The following is a 21,710-nucleotide window of genomic DNA, read 5'->3' as shown; positions in this document are numbered from 1 at the left end:
AAATGGTGCAGCAGGTCACTCACCATTTCCCCCTGGATAATGGGGGCTCCAGTCTGGTCCCCATCCCTATCTTCCAACTCCAGGGGCTGGGTACCCATAGAACATTCGGCCCTGCTAATAAAGACTGAGGCAAAGAAGGCATTAAGTACCTCAGCCTTTTCCTCATCCTTGGTCATTCAATACAACGAGGTTTTCCCTTTTTCTCTTTTAACACATATATTCCAATCTGATGTTTAGAATCCACTAAACCACCTTTCTTCCTAATATCCCAATCGCGCCTTAACGAAAAAAGCATATCCACAGAAGGCATTTCATCCCATTTTTCAGTTCCCCGACAACACAACATTAATTCCGATATAGTGTTATGTTTCAAGGATCCATTCTCAGGCCATTTCTCACCATCTTCCCATGGATATTGTGCCCACCGTTGATTACAATATCGTTTGAGCCGATTTTTAGTCATGGCATCTCCCCCAAATTTCTTGCAATGCTTCAGGATGCATCCTAGAGGAGAGCAAAGGGCTGCCTCCTGGGAAGCAGCAGCACCCATACCGGTACCGAAAAACCCAGTATTTCCACACAAACCAGAACGAGGGACGTCTCCCTTCGTTACTCAGAACAGGACAGCGTGGAGAAACAAACAGAACTACGCTACTGCCACCTGTCTTTCCTGGTGCGTCTTATGCAGAGCCCAGAACAGAACAGAGGCCGCCTGCTTCCCGAGACGTCTTGCCCCTACCCCCTTTTCTCCTAGCCCCAAAAAATACCTCTTGTCAGGAACGTTGCACCGTTTTGGCACTTACCGCCCGACCGCAGGGGAGGAGCTGAAGGAGTCCCCAGGCAACAGGTCGGTGCGCGCTGGAGTCCGCTCAGGCCTCTTCTCCCTGTCGGATGCGGCAAGACGAGGCGGGCGAGGCTGTCAGCTCGGTCCCATCTGGGGTGTCAAAACTGTTATCCCACAAGCGTGAGGTCGTTTACCCGGTGTGCGGGACGCCAATATACACACAGGGCAGAGGTATTTTTATGGCATGTCTGCGCAGAGACGGGCGCTAGGCGGTAGCTCCACAGAGCTAGCACAAAGTTCGCTCGTACAAGTACAGCATTGATACAGTCTAGCTATGCATATGCATAAGTAATTACACAAAGCAGTTTTCTATTGGTCTACATTTCTCTTATTTCAACTTCAAGCTACAGCGCGACTTTAACATGCTGCGCACGCTCAGAGGCGAGGGCTCTCTGCTTGGGCTGGTGTCTCCAGCTCGAGGGCTGTGACTTGTAGGATTATAAGGAGGATAGTTTGCGGGAGGGTGCTTCTTATCACACTCCTACTAGTTGTTTCGGATGGTTCCCAAAACATTTCCATTAGCTTACCTGGTTCTTCAGGATGTGCTTCTCTCCCAAGGACAGTAAGTCTTGTTTAGACGTTCCACTTCCCAGCCTCAATCCTCCTTATCAGTTTGACGTAAGCCCTGACCTTCCACCAGCTCCTGGTAGACGACACCGTCAGACTACAACACGACCGTTCTTTTATGCCCGTCAGTGGCTTCAGAATTAGGAACAGAAAGAACAGGACAAGCTAAACACCCACACAAGCCTCATATCCCTAAGAAATGATTCAAAAAACCCAAACGACCCCCATTTGAGATTGCGTTGGCTTAGGGACTGCCTCCTTCAAGTGCCAGAGCGGACCGGTGGAATCAGGCACAGAATTCAGCTGCCTACCAGGAGACAGCCCTTGTCCTCGCAAGGCAAATTTTTCAAAACATCGTGCTATTTTCCCATGTTATCAACTACAGCGGGCTTGCCCTACCAGCACGAGTTGAGGACATCTTCCTGTGGGTTCATTTGACACTACAGTCAGTTTTGAGCAGGTACAAGCAACCAAGCGCGAGATAGAAAGTCAGCTAAGATACCGGCTGCCGTACAAATTGTGTTCAAGATCGTGCCTGCGGGAATGGCACAAAGCCCACGATGACTGAACAACTATGTCGGAGGCCCTACGGCAAACAGCGCCGACGTTTCGTGAAGCTCTCTTCCTGTCAAGAAAAGGACCTTTTATGCAGTATCTCTACTGGAATTCAGGCTGCTTCCTACACATTCTGGCAAGTTAGCTTTCACAGAAACCCCGAGAACTTCCAACACCAAGCAACATTTGTAATTCTTGCTCTCTACCTACGGGGAATTTCAGCCAATCAGAACACCACTTAAAGCAAAATTCTGGGTCTGTTTCACGCCAATCAAATAGCTAAGCCATGGACAGGGGTCTGTAGAAAGACGACGACTTTCAAAGATAAAGATAAGGAGAGTACTCACTTTTCTGAAATGTCTTCCAGTCGTTCCATTGATTTAGCAGCCCAACCCAGCCGTCGAAATTCTGGTGCAACAGAGAGAGCAGCAGCACGTCCACGCCACTCTCCCCTAGCCACAGAGCCTTCCGCTTTGCCCATTCCTGCCAACAGCCAGAGCATCGGCGCCGTAGCACCTTGGCAATAACGCACCTCCCATAGCTACGCACCTTCACAAAAGAACCGAGCAGGGTGTAAACAAACATTGCAATGCTTGCGGTAAAGGCTCAAACAGGGATGCCTATGTTATCACTCTGAGATTCAACAACCACTAAAAATGTCATTTTGCTGCAGTATTACAGGAGTTCATTGACTAGTGTCAAAAACATTTTGTTGAAAATTCATTGTTTGAAGCAGGACTTCCCAATGCAAATGTTAAGTAATTCTCGTGAGCCTTTAACTGAGCGGAATGCAGGATCTGACTAAAATAATGGCGGATACAGCAGGGCCAGCCCCATCCTCAGCCCTTTTTAAACCCTGGGCCCAGCCCCATCCTCACCTCATGGGTCACAGCTGGAGCCCACGCCATGGGGAACAGGGGGCCAATTACCCCAAGCCTCACAAGCCAGACACAGCCAGCAACCTGGCACAGGCATGGGCACACACCACCACCAAGCTGGTGCTGCCACGGGCAGATGCTGCCGCCAAGCTGGCACCGGCCTGGCAGACTTTAGTTTACAGCCCAAAGCCGAGGTTGGCCTCTAAACAAGAGAGCTCGTGAAAGCATCCTTACAGGATGCCAGTCCACTGGTGTCCATGATAGCGCTCATAGACAACTAATAGACAGCTCCCCTGTCCGGGACCACGTTTTGCATGTCCCAGGCCCTCCCCGCACCCATGCTGAAAATCAAACAGAACAATTAAGGACTCTGCTTCATCGCCTCAGCCTCCAAAAGAAGCTTCCTTCCTCTGCTAACGCTCGACACAGATATCCCCATGCTGTTCCCTGAATGCAGGCTGGCCTTGGGTGCCTGTACTGCCAAAGGAAGAGAAAAAGATCATGCTCTTGTCACGTGCTCCATCATCCTCTTGTTCGTCAAGAAAACAGAAGAAAGCTACCATCCCCATTGCTACATAGGAGAAATTGGTGCGGGGGACGGCTGAGCCCATCCCCAGAAATGGAACACTCTGCTATGACCCTGCTTTGCCTTTTGGCGACAGCGCCCGCCATCCGTGTGCCCCAAACAGGCGAGGTCCCGTTCAGGCTGGCATCCGCCACAAAGAGGAGGGGTCCCCTGCGGGCTGAACAGAGTCAACTGAACAGAGTCTTCAGAAGAACTTAGCCGTGCATTCAGTTTACAAGTAAATCCCACCCAAGCAACGGGAGGGGGCATTCTGGCCTCTAAAGGAATTCAGGAGTTAATTTAGTGTTTCCAATGGAACATTCCATAGGTTGTAAAAACAGCCTTAAAGTCTTCTTCCCTCTTGCACCAACAACGCTTCTTTTACTTCTACTTAAGGGTCCCCTACAACTACTTACTACAGCATGTGTGGCTCCACTATCAATGAAAAATACAAAAATCTCCTATTTCCTTCCCCAGCTTGACTGGAACCAGAGGATCGTCTGGGGAAATTTTAAGAGATTCCTCCGGCCCCCTTCAGTCCAACCCAATCTCCGGCATGACTCCAACGGCTGCTTCTGTCTCTCTTTCCCCATTACTCAGACGGCATGGACAATTTTTTTCCAACGGCCCTCTTGCTTACAATTTGCACGCCGATTCATTCCCAGGGGAATGTCATAACCATTTCTACTATTATTTCTACAGCCCCTTCCTCACCCACAAAATTCACCTCCAGTATTTTCTCTCCCTTTTTCCTGGTCTTCCCTCAAGGCAGCCAACAAAGAAGCTTGCAGCGTTACTCGTCCCCGCTTCTCCTTCTCTTCTATTTCCTCCCGATTATTACGTACCTTAGATGCCATTGAGAAGAACTGTGAGATTGTCATGCCATCCTCGCCCCCTACCTTTTGTCATCTCTTTCTTATATCTGCTGCTGCTGCTTGACCAATAAACAGCGTGTTAAATAACTTTGAATTGCTATCACCTTACGGATCCAGATCTGTCCGTTTTCGAGCTACTTCACACAATCTCTCAGAGAAGGCTGACGGGGTTTCCTTATGCCCCTGCCTTACTTCAGATAGTTTACATAAATTCTTAGGCTTTTGCACTCCGTGTTGAATCCCGTACAAAATTCACTTCTGATATTCCTTTACCCTCTCTAATCCCTCACACTTGTGTGTTTGGATCCCACTCCGGATCCTCTTTCGGGAGGTACATATTGGTATTAGGCACCCCACCCCGCCTTGTTGGATCAGTCCCTCTCTAGCCTTCTCTAAAATTGTTCTCCTCTCCTCAGCGGTAAACAAATATTCTAGGAGAGCCTGTACATCTCCCCGGTTAGGACTAGGAGTCGTGATTAACAGTACTATACATTCCTTCTGGATTGTTTCCATAGGATCCCACTGCCCGTTTGCAGTTTAATAAATCACAAGCAGTAAAAGGGACATGTATGGATACCGGTGCTCCTTCAGGCCCTGCAGCCTGTCTGAGGGGAGCTCAAACTATCGTTTTCTCTCCCCTTGTTCTTTTAGAGATAGCACTCACAACTCCATCACCACTTGAGCTATCAGATTTGGGCTGTTTGGGGGGAGCTACCGACAGCTGAATATCCTCTTCCGAATTTTCCCATTCACAGAATCACAGAATCACAGAATCATATAGGTTGGAAAAGACCTTTAAGATCATCGAGTCCAACCATAAACCTAACACTGCCAAAAACCACCACTACACCATGTCTCTAAGTACCTCATCCAAACGTCCTTTAAATACCTCCAGGGATGGCGACTCAACCACTTCCCTGGGCAGTCTGTTCCAATGCTTGATAACCCTCTCGGTGAAGAAAAATTTCCTAATATCCAGTCTAAACCTCCCCTGGCGCAACTTGAGGCCATTTCCTCTTGTCCTATCACTTGTTACCTGGGAGAAGAGACCGACCCCCACCTCTCTACAACCTCCTTTCAGGTAGTTGTAGAGAGCAATGAGGTCTCCCCTCAGCCTCCTTTTCTCCAGGCTAAACAGTCCCAGCTCCCTCAGCCGCTCCTCATAAGACTTCTGCTCCAGACCCTTCACCAGCTTCGTTGCCCTTCTCTGTACGCGCTCCAGTACCTCAATATCCCTCTTGTAGTGGGGGGCCCAAAACTGAACACAGTATTCGAGGTGCGGCCTCACCAGTGCCGAGTACAGGGGCACAATCACTTCCCTAGTCCTGCTGGCCACGCTATTTTTGATACAGGCCAGGATGCCATTGGCCTTCTTGGCCGCCTGGGCACACTGCTGGCTCATATTCAGGCGGCTGTCAACCAACACCCCCAGGTCCTTCTCTGCCAGGCAGCTTTCCAGCCACTCTTCCCCAAGCCTGTAGCGTTGCATGGGGTTGCTGTGGCCCAAGTGCAGGACCTTGCACTTGGCCTTGTTAAACCTCATACAATTCACCCCAGCCCATGGATCCAGCCTGTCCAGGTCCCTCTGCAGAGCCTGCCTACCCTCCAGCAGATCAACACTCCCACACAACTTGGTGTCGTCTGCAAACTTACTGAGAGTGCACTCGATCCCTTCGTCCAGATCATTGATAAAGATGTTAAACAGAACTGGCCCCAACACAGAGCCCTGGGGAACACCGCTTGTGACCGGCCGCCAACCGGAGTAAACTCCATTCACCACCACTCTCTGGGCCCGGCCGTCCAGCCAGTTCTTTACCCAGCGAAGAGTACACCCGTCCAAGCCATGAGCAGCCAGTTTCTCCAGGAGAATGCCGTGGGAAACCGTGTCAAAGGCTTTACTGAAGTCTAGATAGACAACATCCACAGACTTCCCCTCATCCACTAGGCGGGTCACCTTATCATAGAAGGAGATCAGGTTGGTCAAGCAGGACCTGCCTTTCCTGAACCCATGCTGGCTGGGCCTGATCCCCTGGTTATTCTCTACATGCCGTGTGATAGCACTCAGGATGATCTGCTCCATCAGCTTCCCCGGCACCGAGGTCAGGCTGACAGGCCTGTAGTTCCCCGGGTCCTCCTTCCGGCCCTTCTTGAAGATGGGTGTCACATTCGCTAATCTCCAGTCAGCAGGGACTTCCCCAGTTAGCCAGGACTGCTGGTAAATGATGGAAAGGGGCTTGGTGAGCACATCTGCCAGCTCCTTCAACACTCTCGGGTGGATCTCATCAGGCCCCATAGACTTGTGAGTGTCTAAATGGTGCAGCAGGTCACTCACCATTTCCCCCTGGATAATGGGGGCTCCAGTCTGGTCCCCATCCCTATCTTCCAACTCCAGGGGCTGGGTACCCATAGAACATTCGGCCCTGCTAATAAAGACTGAGGCAAAGAAGGCATTAAGTACCTCAGCCTTTTCCTCATCCTTGGTCATTCAATACAACGAGGTTTTCCCTTTTTCTCTTTTAACACATATATTCCAATCTGATGTTTAGAATCCACTAAACCACCTTTCTTCCTAATATCCCAATCGCGCCTTAACGAAAAAAGCATATCCACAGAAGGCATTTCATCCCATTTTTCAGTTCCCCGACAACACAACATTAATTCCGATATAGTGTTATGTTTCAAGGATCCATTCTCAGGCCATTTCTCACCATCTTCCCATGGATATTGTGCCCACCGTTGATTACAATATCGTTTGAGCCGATTTTTAGTCATGGCATCTCCCCCAAATTTCTTGCAATGCTTCAGGATGCATCCTAGAGGAGAGCAAAGGGCTGCCTCCTGGGAAGCAGCAGCACCCATACCGGTACCGAAAAACCCAGTATTTCCACACAAACCAGAACGAGGGACGTCTCCCTTCGTTACTCAGAACAGGACAGCGTGGAGAAACAAACAGAACTACGCTACTGCCACCTGTCTTTCCTGGTGCGTCTTATGCAGAGCCCAGAACAGAACAGAGGCCGCCTGCTTCCCGAGACGTCTTGCCCCTACCCCCTTTTCTCCTAGCCCCAAAAAATACCTCTTGTCAGGAACGTTGCACCGTTTTGGCACTTACCGCCCGACCGCAGGGGAGGAGCTGAAGGAGTCCCCAGGCAACAGGTCGGTGCGCGCTGGAGTCCGCTCAGGCCTCTTCTCCCTGTCGGATGCGGCAAGACGAGGCGGGCGAGGCTGTCAGCTCGGTCCCATCTGGGGTGTCAAAACTGTTATCCCACAAGCGTGAGGTCGTTTACCCGGTGTGCGGGACGCCAATATACACACAGGGCAGAGGTATTTTTATGGCATGTCTGCGCAGAGACGGGCGCTAGGCGGTAGCTCCACAGAGCTAGCACAAAGTTCGCTCATACAAGTACAGCATTGATACAGTCTAGCTATGCATATGCATAAGTAATTACACAAAGCAGTTTTCTATTGGTCTACATTTCTCTTATTTCAACTTCAAGCTACAGCGCGACTTTAACATGCTGCGCACGCTCAGAGGCGAGGGCTCTCTGCTTGGGCTGGTGTCTCCAGCTCGAGGGCTGTGACTTGTAGGATTATAAGGAGGATAGTTTGCGGGAGGGTGCTTCTTATCACACTCCTACTAGTTGTTTCGGATGGTTCCCAAAACATTTCCATTAGCTTACCTGGTTCTTCAGGATGTGCTTCTCTCCCAAGGACAGTAAGTCTTGTTTAGACGTTCCACTTCCCAGCCTCAATCCTCCTTATCAGTTTGACGTAAGCCCTGACCTTCCACCAGCTCCTGGTAGACGACACCGTCAGACTACAACACGACCGTTCTTTTATGCCCGTCAGTGGCTTCAGAATTAGGAACAGAAAGAACAGGACAAGCTAAACACCCACACAAGCCTCATATCCCTAAGAAATGATTCAAAAAACCCAAACGACCCCCATTTGAGATTGCGTTGGCTTAGGGACTGCCTCCTTCAAGTGCCAGAGCGGACCGGTGGAATCAGGCACAGAATTCAGCTGCCTACCAGGAGACAGCCCTTGTCCTCGCAAGGCAAATTTTTCAAAACATCGTGCTATTTTCCCATGTTATCAACTACAGCGGGCTTGCCCTACCAGCACGAGTTGAGGACATCTTCCTGTGGGTTCATTTGACACTACAGTCAGTTTTGAGCAGGTACAAGCAACCAAGCGCGAGATAGAAAGTCAGCTAAGATACCGGCTGCCGTACAAATTGTGTTCAAGATCGTGCCTGCGGGAATGGCACAAAGCCCACGATGACTGAACAACTATGTCGGAGGCCCTACGGCAAACAGCGCCGACGTTTCGTGAAGCTCTCTTCCTGTCAAGAAAAGGACCTTTTATGCAGTATCTCTACTGGAATTCAGGCTGCTTCCTACACATTCTGGCAAGTTAGCTTTCACAGAAACCCCGAGAACTTCCAACACCAAGCAACATTTGTAATTCTTGCTCTCTACCTACGGGGAATTTCAGCCAATCAGAACACCACTTAAAGCAAAATTCTGGGTCTGTTTCACGCCAATCAAATAGCTAAGCCATGGACAGGGGTCTGTAGAAAGACGACGACTTTCAAAGATAAAGATAAGGAGAGTACTCACTTTTCTGAAATGTCTTCCAGTCGTTCCATTGATTTAGCAGCCCAACCCAGCCGTCGAAATTCTGGTGCAACAGAGAGAGCAGCAGCACGTCCACGCCACTCTCCCCTAGCCACAGAGCCTTCCGCTTTGCCCATTCCTGCCAACAGCCAGAGCATCGGCGCCGTAGCACCTTGGCAATAACGCACCTCCCATAGCTACGCACCTTCACAAAAGAACCGAGCAGGGTGTAAACAAACATTGCAATGCTTGCGGTAAAGGCTCAAACAGGGATGCCTATGTTATCACTCTGAGATTCAACAACCACTAAAAATGTCATTTTGCTGCAGTATTACAGGAGTTCATTGACTAGTGTCAAAAACATTTTGTTGAAAATTCATTGTTTGAAGCAGGACTTCCCAATGCAAATGTTAAGTAATTCTCGTGAGCCTTTAACTGAGCGGAATGCAGGATCTGACTAAAATAATGGCGGATACAGCAGGGCCAGCCCCATCCTCAGCCCTTTTTAAACCCTGGGCCCAGCCCCATCCTCACCTCATGGGTCACAGCTGGAGCCCACGCCATGGGGAACAGGGGGCCAATTACCCCAAGCCTCACAAGCCAGACACAGCCAGCAACCTGGCACAGGCATGGGCACACACCACCACCAAGCTGGTGCTGCCACGGGCAGATGCTGCCGCCAAGCTGGCACCGGCCTGGCAGACTTTAGTTTACAGCCCAAAGCCGAGGTTGGCCTCTAAACAAGAGAGCTCGTGAAAGCATCCTTACAGGATGCCAGTCCACTGGTGTCCATGATAGCGCTCATAGACAACTAATAGACAGCTCCCCTGTCCGGGACCACGTTTTGCATGTCCCAGGCCCTCCCCGCACCCATGCTGAAAATCAAACAGAACAATTAAGGACTCTGCTTCATCGCCTCAGCCTCCAAAAGAAGCTTCCTTCCTCTGCTAACGCTCGACACAGATATCCCCATGCTGTTCCCTGAATGCAGGCTGGCCTTGGGTGCCTGTACTGCCAAAGGAAGAGAAAAAGATCATGCTCTTGTCACGTGCTCCATCATCCTCTTGTTCGTCAAGAAAACAGAAGAAAGCTACCATCCCCATTGCTACATAGGAGAAATTGGTGCGGGGGACGGCTGAGCCCATCCCCAGAAATGGAACACTCTGCTATGACCCTGCTTTGCCTTTTGGCGACAGCGCCCGCCATCCGTGTGCCCCAAACAGGCGAGGTCCCGTTCAGGCTGGCATCCGCCACAAAGAGGAGGGGTCCCCTGCGGGCTGAACAGAGTCAACTGAACAGAGTCTTCAGAAGAACTTAGCCGTGCATTCAGTTTACAAGTAAATCCCACCCAAGCAACGGGAGGGGGCATTCTGGCCTCTAAAGGAATTCAGGAGTTAATTTAGTGTTTCCAATGGAACATTCCATAGGTTGTAAAAACAGCCTTAAAGTCTTCTTCCCTCTTGCACCAACAACGCTTCTTTTACTTCTACTTAAGGGTCCCCTACAACTACTTACTACAGCATGTGTGGCTCCACTATCAATGAAAAATACAAAAATCTCCTATTTCCTTCCCCAGCTTGACTGGAACCAGAGGATCGTCTGGGGAAATTTTAAGAGATTCCTCCGGCCCCCTTCAGTCCAACCCAATCTCCGGCATGACTCCAACGGCTTCTTCTGTCTCTCTTTCCCCATTACTCAGACGGCATGGACAATTTTTTTCCAACGGCCCTCTTGCTTACAATTTGCACGCCGATTCATTCCCAGGGGAATGTCATAACCATTTCTACTATTATTTCTACAGCCCCTTCCTCACCCACAAAATTCACCTCCAGTATTTTCTCTCCCTTTTTCCTGGTCTTCCCTCAAGGCAGCCAACAAAGAAGCTTGCAGCGTTACTCGTCCCCGCTTCTCCTTCTCTTCTATTTCCTCCCGATTATTACGTACCTTAGATGCCATTGAGAAGAACTGTGAGATTGTCATGCCATCCTCGCCCCCTACCTTTTGTCATCTCTTTCTTATATCTGCTGCTGCTGCTTGACCAATAAACAGCGTGTTAAATAACTTTGAATTGCTATCACCTTACGGATCCAGATCTGTCCGTTTTCGAGCTACTTCACACAATCTCTCAGAGAAGGCTGACGGGGTTTCCTTATGCCCCTGCCTTACTTCAGATAGTTTACATAAATTCTTAGGCTTTTGCACTCCGTGTTGAATCCCGTACAAAATTCACTTCTGATATTCCTTTACCCTCTCTAATCCCTCACACTTGTGTGTTTGGATCCCACTCCGGATCCTCTTTCGGGAGGTACATATTGGTATTAGGCACCCCACCCCGCCTTGTTGGATCAGTCCCTCTCTAGCCTTCTCTAAAATTGTTCTCCTCTCCTCAGCGGTAAACAAATATTCTAGGAGAGCCTGTACATCTCCCCGGTTAGGACTAGGAGTCGTGATTAACAGTACTATACATTCCTTCTGGATTGTTTCCATAGGATCCCACTGCCCGTTTGCAGTTTAATAAATCACAAGCAGTAAAAGGGACATGTATGGATACCGGTGCTCCTTCAGGCCCTGCAGCCTGTCTGAGGGGAGCTCAAACTATCGTTTTCTCTCCCCTTGTTCTTTTAGAGATAGCACTCACAACTCCATCACCACTTGAGCTATCAGATTTGGGCTGTTTGGGGGGAGCTACCGACAGCTGAATATCCTCTTCCGAATTTTCCCATTCACAGAATCACAGAATCACAGAATCATATAGGTTGGAAAAGACCTTTAAGATCATCGAGTCCAACCATAAACCTAACACTGCCAAAAACCACCACTACACCATGTCTCTAAGTACCTCATCCAAACGTCCTTTAAATACCTCCAGGGATGGCGACTCAACCACTTCCCTGGGCAGTCTGTTCCAATGCTTGATAACCCTCTCGGTGAAGAAAAATTTCCTAATATCCAGTCTAAACCTCCCCTGGCGCAACTTGAGGCCATTTCCTCTTGTCCTATCACTTGTTACCTGGGAGAAGAGACCGACCCCCACCTCTCTACAACCTCCTTTCAGGTAGTTGTAGAGAGCAATGAGGTCTCCCCTCAGCCTCCTTTTCTCCAGGCTAAACAGTCCCAGCTCCCTCAGCCGCTCCTCATAAGACTTCTGCTCCAGACCCTTCACCAGCTTCGTTGCCCTTCTCTGTACGCGCTCCAGTACCTCAATATCCCTCTTGTAGTGGGGGGCCCAAAACTGAACACAGTATTCGAGGTGCGGCCTCACCAGTGCCGAGTACAGGGGCACAATCACTTCCCTAGTCCTGCTGGCCACGCTATTTTTGATACAGGCCAGGATGCCATTGGCCTTCTTGGCCGCCTGGGCACACTGCTGGCTCATATTCAGGCGGCTGTCAACCAACACCCCCAGGTCCTTCTCTGCCAGGCAGCTTTCCAGCCACTCTTCCCCAAGCCTGTAGCGTTGCATGGGGTTGCTGTGGCCCAAGTGCAGGACCTTGCACTTGGCCTTGTTAAACCTCATACAATTCACCCCAGCCCATGGATCCAGCCTGTCCAGGTCCCTCTGCAGAGCCTGCCTACCCTCCAGCAGATCAACACTCCCACACAACTTGGTGTCGTCTGCAAACTTACTGAGAGTGCACTCGATCCCTTCGTCCAGATCATTGATAAAGATGTTAAACAGAACTGGCCCCAACACAGAGCCCTGGGGAACACCGCTTGTGACCGGCCGCCAACCGGAGTAAACTCCATTCACCACCACTCTCTGGGCCCGGCCGTCCAGCCAGTTCTTTACCCAGCGAAGAGTACACCCGTCCAAGCCATGAGCAGCCAGTTTCTCCAGGAGAATGCCGTGGGAAACCGTGTCAAAGGCTTTACTGAAGTCTAGATAGACAACATCCACAGACTTCCCCTCATCCACTAGGCGGGTCACCTTATCATAGAAGGAGATCAGGTTGGTCAAGCAGGACCTGCCTTTCCTGAACCCATGCTGGCTGGGCCTGATCCCCTGGTTATTCTCTACATGCCGTGTGATAGCACTCAGGATGATCTGCTCCATCAGCTTCCCCGGCACCGAGGTCAGGCTGACAGGCCTGTAGTTCCCCGGGTCCTCCTTCCGGCCCTTCTTGAAGATGGGTGTCACATTCGCTAATCTCCAGTCAGCAGGGACTTCCCCAGTTAGCCAGGACTGCTGGTAAATGATGGAAAGGGGCTTGGTGAGCACATCTGCCAGCTCCTTCAACACTCTCGGGTGGATCTCATCAGGCCCCATAGACTTGTGAGTGTCTAAATGGTGCAGCAGGTCACTCACCATTTCCCCCTGGATAATGGGGGCTCCAGTCTGGTCCCCATCCCTATCTTCCAACTCCAGGGGCTGGGTACCCATAGAACATTCGGCCCTGCTAATAAAGACTGAGGCAAAGAAGGCATTAAGTACCTCAGCCTTTTCCTCATCCTTGGTCATTCAATACAACGAGGTTTTCCCTTTTTCTCTTTTAACACATATATTCCAATCTGATGTTTAGAATCCACTAAACCACCTTTCTTCCTAATATCCCAATCGCGCCTTAACGAAAAAAGCATATCCACAGAAGGCATTTCATCCCATTTTTCAGTTCCCCGACAACACAACATTAATTCCGATATAGTGTTATGTTTCAAGGATCCATTCTCAGGCCATTTCTCACCATCTTCCCATGGATATTGTGCCCACCGTTGATTACAATATCGTTTGAGCCGATTTTTAGTCATGGCATCTCCCCCAAATTTCTTGCAATGCTTCAGGATGCATCCTAGAGGAGAGCAAAGGGCTGCCTCCTGGGAAGCAGCAGCACCCATACCGGTACCGAAAAACCCAGTATTTCCACACAAACCAGAACGAGGGACGTCTCCCTTCGTTACTCAGAACAGGACAGCGTGGAGAAACAAACAGAACTACGCTACTGCCACCTGTCTTTCCTGGTGCGTCTTATGCAGAGCCCAGAACAGAACAGAGGCCGCCTGCTTCCCGAGACGTCTTGCCCCTACCCCCTTTTCTCCTAGCCCCAAAAAATACCTCTTGTCAGGAACGTTGCACCGTTTTGGCACTTACCGCCCGACCGCAGGGGAGGAGCTGAAGGAGTCCCCAGGCAACAGGTCGGTGCGCGCTGGAGTCCGCTCAGGCCTCTTCTCCCTGTCGGATGCGGCAAGACGAGGCGGGCGAGGCTGTCAGCTCGGTCCCATCTGGGGTGTCAAAACTGTTATCCCACAAGCGTGAGGTCGTTTACCCGGTGTGCGGGACGCCAATATACACACAGGGCAGAGGTATTTTTATGGCATGTCTGCGCAGAGACGGGCGCTAGGCGGTAGCTCCACAGAGCTAGCACAAAGTTCGCTCGTACAAGTACAGCATTGATACAGTCTAGCTATGCATATGCATAAGTAATTACACAAAGCAGTTTTCTATTGGTCTACATTTCTCTTATTTCAACTTCAAGCTACAGCGCGACTTTAACATGCTGCGCACGCTCAGAGGCGAGGGCTCTCTGCTTGGGCTGGTGTCTCCAGCTCGAGGGCTGTGACTTGTAGGATTATAAGGAGGATAGTTTGCGGGAGGGTGCTTCTTATCACACTCCTACTAGTTGTTTCGGATGGTTCCCAAAACATTTCCATTAGCTTACCTGGTTCTTCAGGATGTGCTTCTCTCCCAAGGACAGTAAGTCTTGTTTAGACGTTCCACTTCCCAGCCTCAATCCTCCTTATCAGTTTGACGTAAGCCCTGACCTTCCACCAGCTCCTGGTAGACGACACCGTCAGACTACAACACGACCGTTCTTTTATGCCCGTCAGTGGCTTCAGAATTAGGAACAGAAAGAACAGGACAAGCTAAACACCCACACAAGCCTCATATCCCTAAGAAATGATTCAAAAAACCCAAACGACCCCCATTTGAGATTGCGTTGGCTTAGGGACTGCCTCCTTCAAGTGCCAGAGCGGACCGGTGGAATCAGGCACAGAATTCAGCTGCCTACCAGGAGACAGCCCTTGTCCTCGCAAGGCAAATTTTTCAAAACATCGTGCTATTTTCCCATGTTATCAACTACAGCGGGCTTGCCCTACCAGCACGAGTTGAGGACATTTTCCTGTGGGTTCATTTGACACTACAGTCAGTTTTGAGCAGGTACAAGCAACCAAGCGCGAGATAGAAAGTCAGCTAAGATACCGGCTGCCGTACAAATTGTGTTCAAGATCGTGCCTGCGGGAATGGCACAAAGCCCACGATGACTGAACAACTATGTCGGAGGCCCTACGGCAAACAGCGCCGACGTTTCGTGAAGCTCTCTTCCTGTCAAGAAAAGGACCTTTTATGCAGTATCTCTACTGGAATTCAGGCTGCTTCCTACACATTCTGGCAAGTTAGCTTTCACAGAAACCCCGAGAACTTCCAACACCAAGCAACATTTGTAATTCTTGCTCTCTACCTACGGGGAATTTCAGCCAATCAGAACACCACTTAAAGCAAAATTCTGGGTCTGTTTCACGCCAATCAAATAGCTAAGCCATGGACAGGGGTCTGTAGAAAGACGACGACTTTCAAAGATAAAGATAAGTAGAGTACTCACTTTTCTGAAATGTCTTTCAGTCGTTCCATTGATTTAGCAGCCCAACCCAGCCGTCGAAATTCTGGTGCAACAGAGAGAGCAGCAGCACGTCCACGCCACTCTCCCCTAGCCACAGAGCCTTCCGCTTTGCCCATTCCTGCCAACAGCCAGAGCATCGGCGCCGTAGCACCTTGGCAATAACGCACCTCCCATAGCTACGCACCTTCACAAAAGAACCGAGCAGGGTGTAAACAAACATTGCAATGCTTGCGGTAAAGGCTCAAACAGGGATGCCTATGTTATCACTCTGAGATTCAACAACCACTAAAAATGTCATTTTGCTGCAGTATTACAGGAGTTCATTGACTAGTGTCAAAAACATTTTGTTGAAAATTCATTGTTTGAAGCAGGACTTCCCAATGCAAATGTTAAGTAATTCTCGTGAGCCTTTAACTGAGCGGAATGCAGGATCTGACTAAAATAATGGCGGATACAGCAGGGCCAGCCCCATCCTCAGCCCTTTTTAAACCCTGGGCCCAGCCCCATCCTCACCTCATGGGTCACAGCTGGAGCCCACGCCATCGGGAACAGGGGGCCAATTACCCCAAGCCTCACAAGCCAGACACAGCCAGCAACCTGGCACAGGCATGGGCACACACCACCACCAAACTGGTGCTGCCACGGGCAGATGCTGCCGCCAAGCTGGCACCGGCCTGGCAGACTTTAGTTTACAGCCCAAAGCCGAGGTTGGCCTCTAAACAAGAGAACACGTGAAAGCATCCTTACAGGATGCCAGTCCACTGGTGTCCATGATAGCGCTCATAGACAACTAATAGACAGCTCCCCTGTCCGGGACCACGTTTTGCATGTCCCAGGCCCTCCCCGCACCCATGCTGAAAATCAAACAGAACAATTAAGGACTCTGCTTCATCGCCTCAGCCTCCAAAAGAAGCTTCCTTCCTCTGCTAACGCTCGACACAGATATCCCCATGCTGTTCCCTGAATGCAGGCTGGCCTTGGGTGCCTGTACTGCCAAAGGAAGAGAAAAAGATCATGCTCTTGTCACGTGCTCCATCATCCTCTTGTTCGTCAAGAAAACAGAAGAAAGCTACCATCCCCATTGCTACATAGGAGAAATTGGTGCAGGGGACGGCTGAGCCCATCCCCAGAAATGGAACACTCTGCTATGACCCTGCTTTGCCTTTTGGCGACAGCGCCCGCCATCCGTGTGCCCCAAACAGGCGAGGTCCCGTTCAGGCTGGCATCCGCCACAAAGAGGAGAGGTCCCCTGCGGGCTGAACAGAGTCAACTGAACAGAGTCTTCAGAAGAACTTAGCCGTGCATTCAGTTTACAAGTAAATCCCACCCAAGCAACGGGAGGGGGCATTCTGGCCTCTAAAGGAATTCAGGAGTTAATTTAGTGTTTCCAATGGAACATTCCATAGGTTGTAAAAACAGCCTTAAAGTCTTCTTCCCTCTTGCACCAACAACGCTTCTTTTACTTCTACTTAAGGGTCCCCTACAACTACTTACTACAGCATGTGTGGCTCCACTATCAATGAAAAATACAAAAATCTCCTATTTCCTTCCCCAGCTTGACTGGAACCAGAGGATCGTCTGGGGAAATTTTAAGAGATTCCTCCGGCCCCCTTCAGTCCAACCCAATCTCCGGCATGACTCCAACGGCTTCTTCTGTCTCTCTTTCCCCATTACTCAGACGGCATGGACAATTTTTTTCCAACGGCCCTCTTGCTTACAATTTGCACGCCGATTCATTCCCAGGGGAATGTCATAACCATTTCTACTATTATTTCTACAGCCCCTTCCTCACCCACAAAATTCACCTCCAGTATTTTCTCTCCCTTTTTCCTGGTCTTCCCTCAAGGCAGCCAACAAAGAAGCTTGCAGCGTTACTCGTCCCCGCTTCTCCTTCTCTTCTATTTCCTCCCGATTATTACGTACCTTAGATGCCATTGAGAAGAACTGTGAGATTGTCATGCCATCCTCGCCCCCTACCTTTTGTCATCTCTTTCTTATATCTGCTGCTGCTGCTTGACCAATAAACAGCGTGTTAAATAACTTTGAATTGCTATCACCTTACGGATCCAGATCTGTCCGTTTTCGAGCTACTTCACACAATCTCTCAGAGAAGGCTGACGGGGTTTCCTTATGCCCCTGCCTTACTTCAGATAGTTTACATAAATTCTTAGGCTTTTGCACTCCGTGTTGAATCCCGTACAAAATTCACTTCTGATATTCCTTTACCCTCTCTAATCCCTCACACTTGTGTGTTTGGATCCCACTCCGGATCCTCTTTCGGGAGGTACATATTGGTATTAGGCACCCCACCCCGCCTTGTTGGATCAGTCCCTCTCTAGCCTTCTCTAAAATTGTTCTCCTCTCCTCAGCGGTAAACAAATATTCTAGGAGAGCCTGTACATCTCCCCGGTTAGGACTAGGAGTCGTGATTAACAGTACTATACATTCCTTCTGGATTGTTTCCATAGGATCCCACTGCCCGTTTGCAGTTTAATAAATCACAAGCAGTAAAAGGGACATGTATGGATACCGGTGCTCCTTCAGGCCCTGCAGCCTGTCTGAGGGGAGCTCAAACTATCGTTTTCTCTCCCCTTGTTCTTTTAGAGATAGCACTCACAACTCCATCACCACTTGAGCTATCAGATTTGGGCTGTTTGGGGGGAGCTACCGACAGCTGAATATCCTCTTCCGAATTTTCCCATTCACAGAATCACAGAATCACAGAATCATATAGGTTGGAAAAGACCTTTAAGATCATCGAGTCCAACCATAAACCTAACACTGCCAAAAACCACCACTACACCATGTCTCTAAGTACCTCATCCAAACGTCCTTTAAATACCTCCAGGGATGGCGACTCAACCACTTCCCTGGGCAGTCTGTTCCAATGCTTGATAACCCTCTCGGTGAAGAAAAATTTCCTAATATCCAGTCTAAACCTCCCCTGGCGCAACTTGAGGCCATTTCCTCTTGTCCTATCACTTGTTACCTGGGAGAAGAGACCGACCCCCACCTCTCTACAACCTCCTTTCAGGTAGTTGTAGAGAGCAATGAGGTCTCCCCTCAGCCTCCTTTTCTCCAGGCTAAACAGTCCCAGCTCCCTCAGCCGCTCCTCATAAGACTTCTGCTCCAGACCCTTCACCAGCTTCGTTGCCCTTCTCTGTACGCGCTCCAGTACCTCAATATCCCTCTTGTAGTGGGGGGCCCAAAACTGAACACAGTATTCGAGGTGCGGCCTCACCAGTGCCGAGTACAGGGGCACAATCACTTCCCTAGTCCTGCTGGCCACGCTATTTTTGATACAGGCCAGGATGCCATTGGCCTTCTTGGCCGCCTGGGCACACTGCTGGCTCATATTCAGGCGGCTGTCAACCAACACCCCCAGGTCCTTCTCTGCCAGGCAGCTTTCCAGCCACTCTTCCCCAAGCCTGTAGCGTTGCATGGGGTTGCTGTGGCCCAAGTGCAGGACCTTGCACTTGGCCTTGTTAAACCTCATACAATTCACCCCAGCCCATGGATCCAGCCTGTCCAGGTCCCTCTGCAGAGCCTGCCTACCCTCCAGCAGATCAACACTCCCACACAACTTGGTGTCGTCTGCAAACTTACTGAGAGTGCACTCGATCCCTTCGTCCAGATCATTGATAAAGATGTTAAACAGAACTGGCCCCAACACAGAGCCCTGGGGAACACCGCTTGTGACCGGCCGCCAACCGGAGTAAACTCCATTCACCACCACTCTCTGGGCCCGGCCGTCCAGCCAGTTCTTTACCCAGCGAAGAGTACACCCGTCCAAGCCATGAGCAGCCAGTTTCTCCAGGAGAATGCCGTGGGAAACCGTGTCAAAGGCTTTACTGAAGTCTAGATAGACAACATCCACAGACTTCCCCTCATCCACTAGGCGGGTCACCTTATCATAGAAGGAGATCAGGTTGGTCAAGCAGGACCTGCCTTTCCTGAACCCATGCTGGCTGGGCCTGATCCCCTGGTTATTCTCTACATGCCGTGTGATAGCACTCAGGATGATCTGCTCCATCAGCTTCCCCGGCACCGAGGTCAGGCTGACAGGCCTGTAGTTCCCCGGGTCCTCCTTCCGGCCCTTCTTGAAGATGGGTGTCACATTCGCTAATCTCCAGTCAGCAGGGACTTCCCCAGTTAGCCAGGACTGCTGGTAAATGATGGAAAGGGGCTTGGTGAGCACATCTGCCAGCTCCTTCAACACTCTCGGGTGGATCTCATCAGGCCCCATAGACTTGTGAGTGTCTAAATGGTGCAGCAGGTCACTCACCATTTCCCCCTGGATAATGGGGGCTCCAGTCTGGTCCCCATCCCTATCTTCCAACTCCAGGGGCTGGGTACCCATAGAACATTCGGCCCTGCTAATAAAGACTGAGGCAAAGAAGGCATTAAGTACCTCAGCCTTTTCCTCATCCTTGGTCATTCAATACAACGAGGTTTTCCCTTTTTCTCTTTTAACACATATATTCCAATCTGATGTTTAGAATCCACTAAACCACCTTTCTTCCTAATATCCCAATCGCGCCTTAACGAAAAAAGCATATCCACAGAAGGCATTTCATCCCATTTTTCAGTTCCCCGACAACACAACATTAATTCCGATATAGTGTTATGTTTCAAGGATCCATTCTCAGGCCATTTCTCACCATCTTCCCATGGATATTGTGCCCACCGTTGATTACAATATCGTTTGAGCCGATTTTTAGTCATGGCATCTCCCCCAAATTTCTTGCAATGCTTCAGGATGCATCCTAGAGGAGAGCAAAGGGCTGCCTCCTGGGAAGCAGCAGCACCCATACCGGTACCGAAAAACCCAGTATTTCCACACAAACCAGAACGAGGGACGTCTCCCTTCGTTACTCAGAACAGGACAGCGTGGAGAAACAAACAGAACTACGCTACTGCCACCTGTCTTTCCTGGTGCGTCTTATGCAGAGCCCAGAACAGAACAGAGGCCGCCTGCTTCCCGAGACGTCTTGCCCCTACCCCCTTTTCTCCTAGCCCCAAAAAATACCTCTTGTCAGGAACGTTGCACCGTTTTGGCACTTACCGCCCGACCGCAGGGGAGGAGCTGAAGGAGTCCCCAGGCAACAGGTCGGTGCGCGCTGGAGTCCGCTCAGGCCTCTTCTCCCTGTCGGATGCGGCAAGACGAGGCGGGCGAGGCTGTCAGCTCGGTCCCATCTGGGGTGTCAAAACTGTTATCCCACAAGCGTGAGGTCGTTTACCCGGTGTGCGGGACGCCAATATACACACAGGGCAGAGGTATTTTTATGGCATGTCTGCGCAGAGACGGGCGCTAGGCGGTAGCTCCACAGAGCTAGCACAAAGTTCGCTCGTACAAGTACAGCATTGATACAGTCTAGCTATGCATATGCATAAGTAATTACACAAAGCAGTTTTCTATTGGTCTACATTTCTCTTATTTCAACTTCAAGCTACAGCGCGACTTTAACATGCTGCGCACGCTCAGAGGCGAGGGCTCTCTGCTTGGGCTGGTGTCTCCAGCTCGAGGGCTGTGACTTGTAGGATTATAAGGAGGATAGTTTGCGGGAGGGTGCTTCTTATCACACTCCTACTAGTTGTTTCGGATGGTTCCCAAAACATTTCCATTAGCTTACCTGGTTCTTCAGGATGTGCTTCTCTCCCAAGGACAGTAAGTCTTGTTTAGACGTTCCACTTCCCAGCCTCAATCCTCCTTATCAGTTTGACGTAAGCCCTGACCTTCCACCAGCTCCTGGTAGACGACACCGTCAGACTACAACACGACCGTTCTTTTATGCCCGTCAGTGGCTTCAGAATTAGGAACAGAAAGAACAGGACAAGCTAAACACCCACACAAGCCTCATATCCCTAAGAAATGATTCAAAAAACCCAAACGACCCCCATTTGAGATTGCGTTGGCTTAGGGACTGCCTCCTTCAAGTGCCAGAGCGGACCGGTGGAATCAGGCACAGAATTCAGCTGCCTACCAGGAGACAGCCCTTGTCCTCGCAAGGCAAATTTTTCAAAACATCGTGCTATTTTCCCATGTTATCAACTACAGCGGGCTTGCCCTACCAGCACGAGTTGAGGACATCTTCCTGTGGGTTCATTTGACACTACAGTCAGTTTTGAGCAGGTACAAGCAACCAAGCGCGAGATAGAAAGTCAGCTAAGATACCGGCTGCCGTACAAATTG

Source organism: Mycteria americana, chromosome 16 (assembly GCF_035582795.1).
Source record: "Mycteria americana isolate JAX WOST 10 ecotype Jacksonville Zoo and Gardens chromosome 16, USCA_MyAme_1.0, whole genome shotgun sequence".
In the NCBI taxonomy this organism is placed as follows: domain Eukaryota; kingdom Metazoa; phylum Chordata; class Aves; order Ciconiiformes; family Ciconiidae; genus Mycteria; species Mycteria americana.
Note: the sequence above shows the minus strand (reverse complement) of the source record.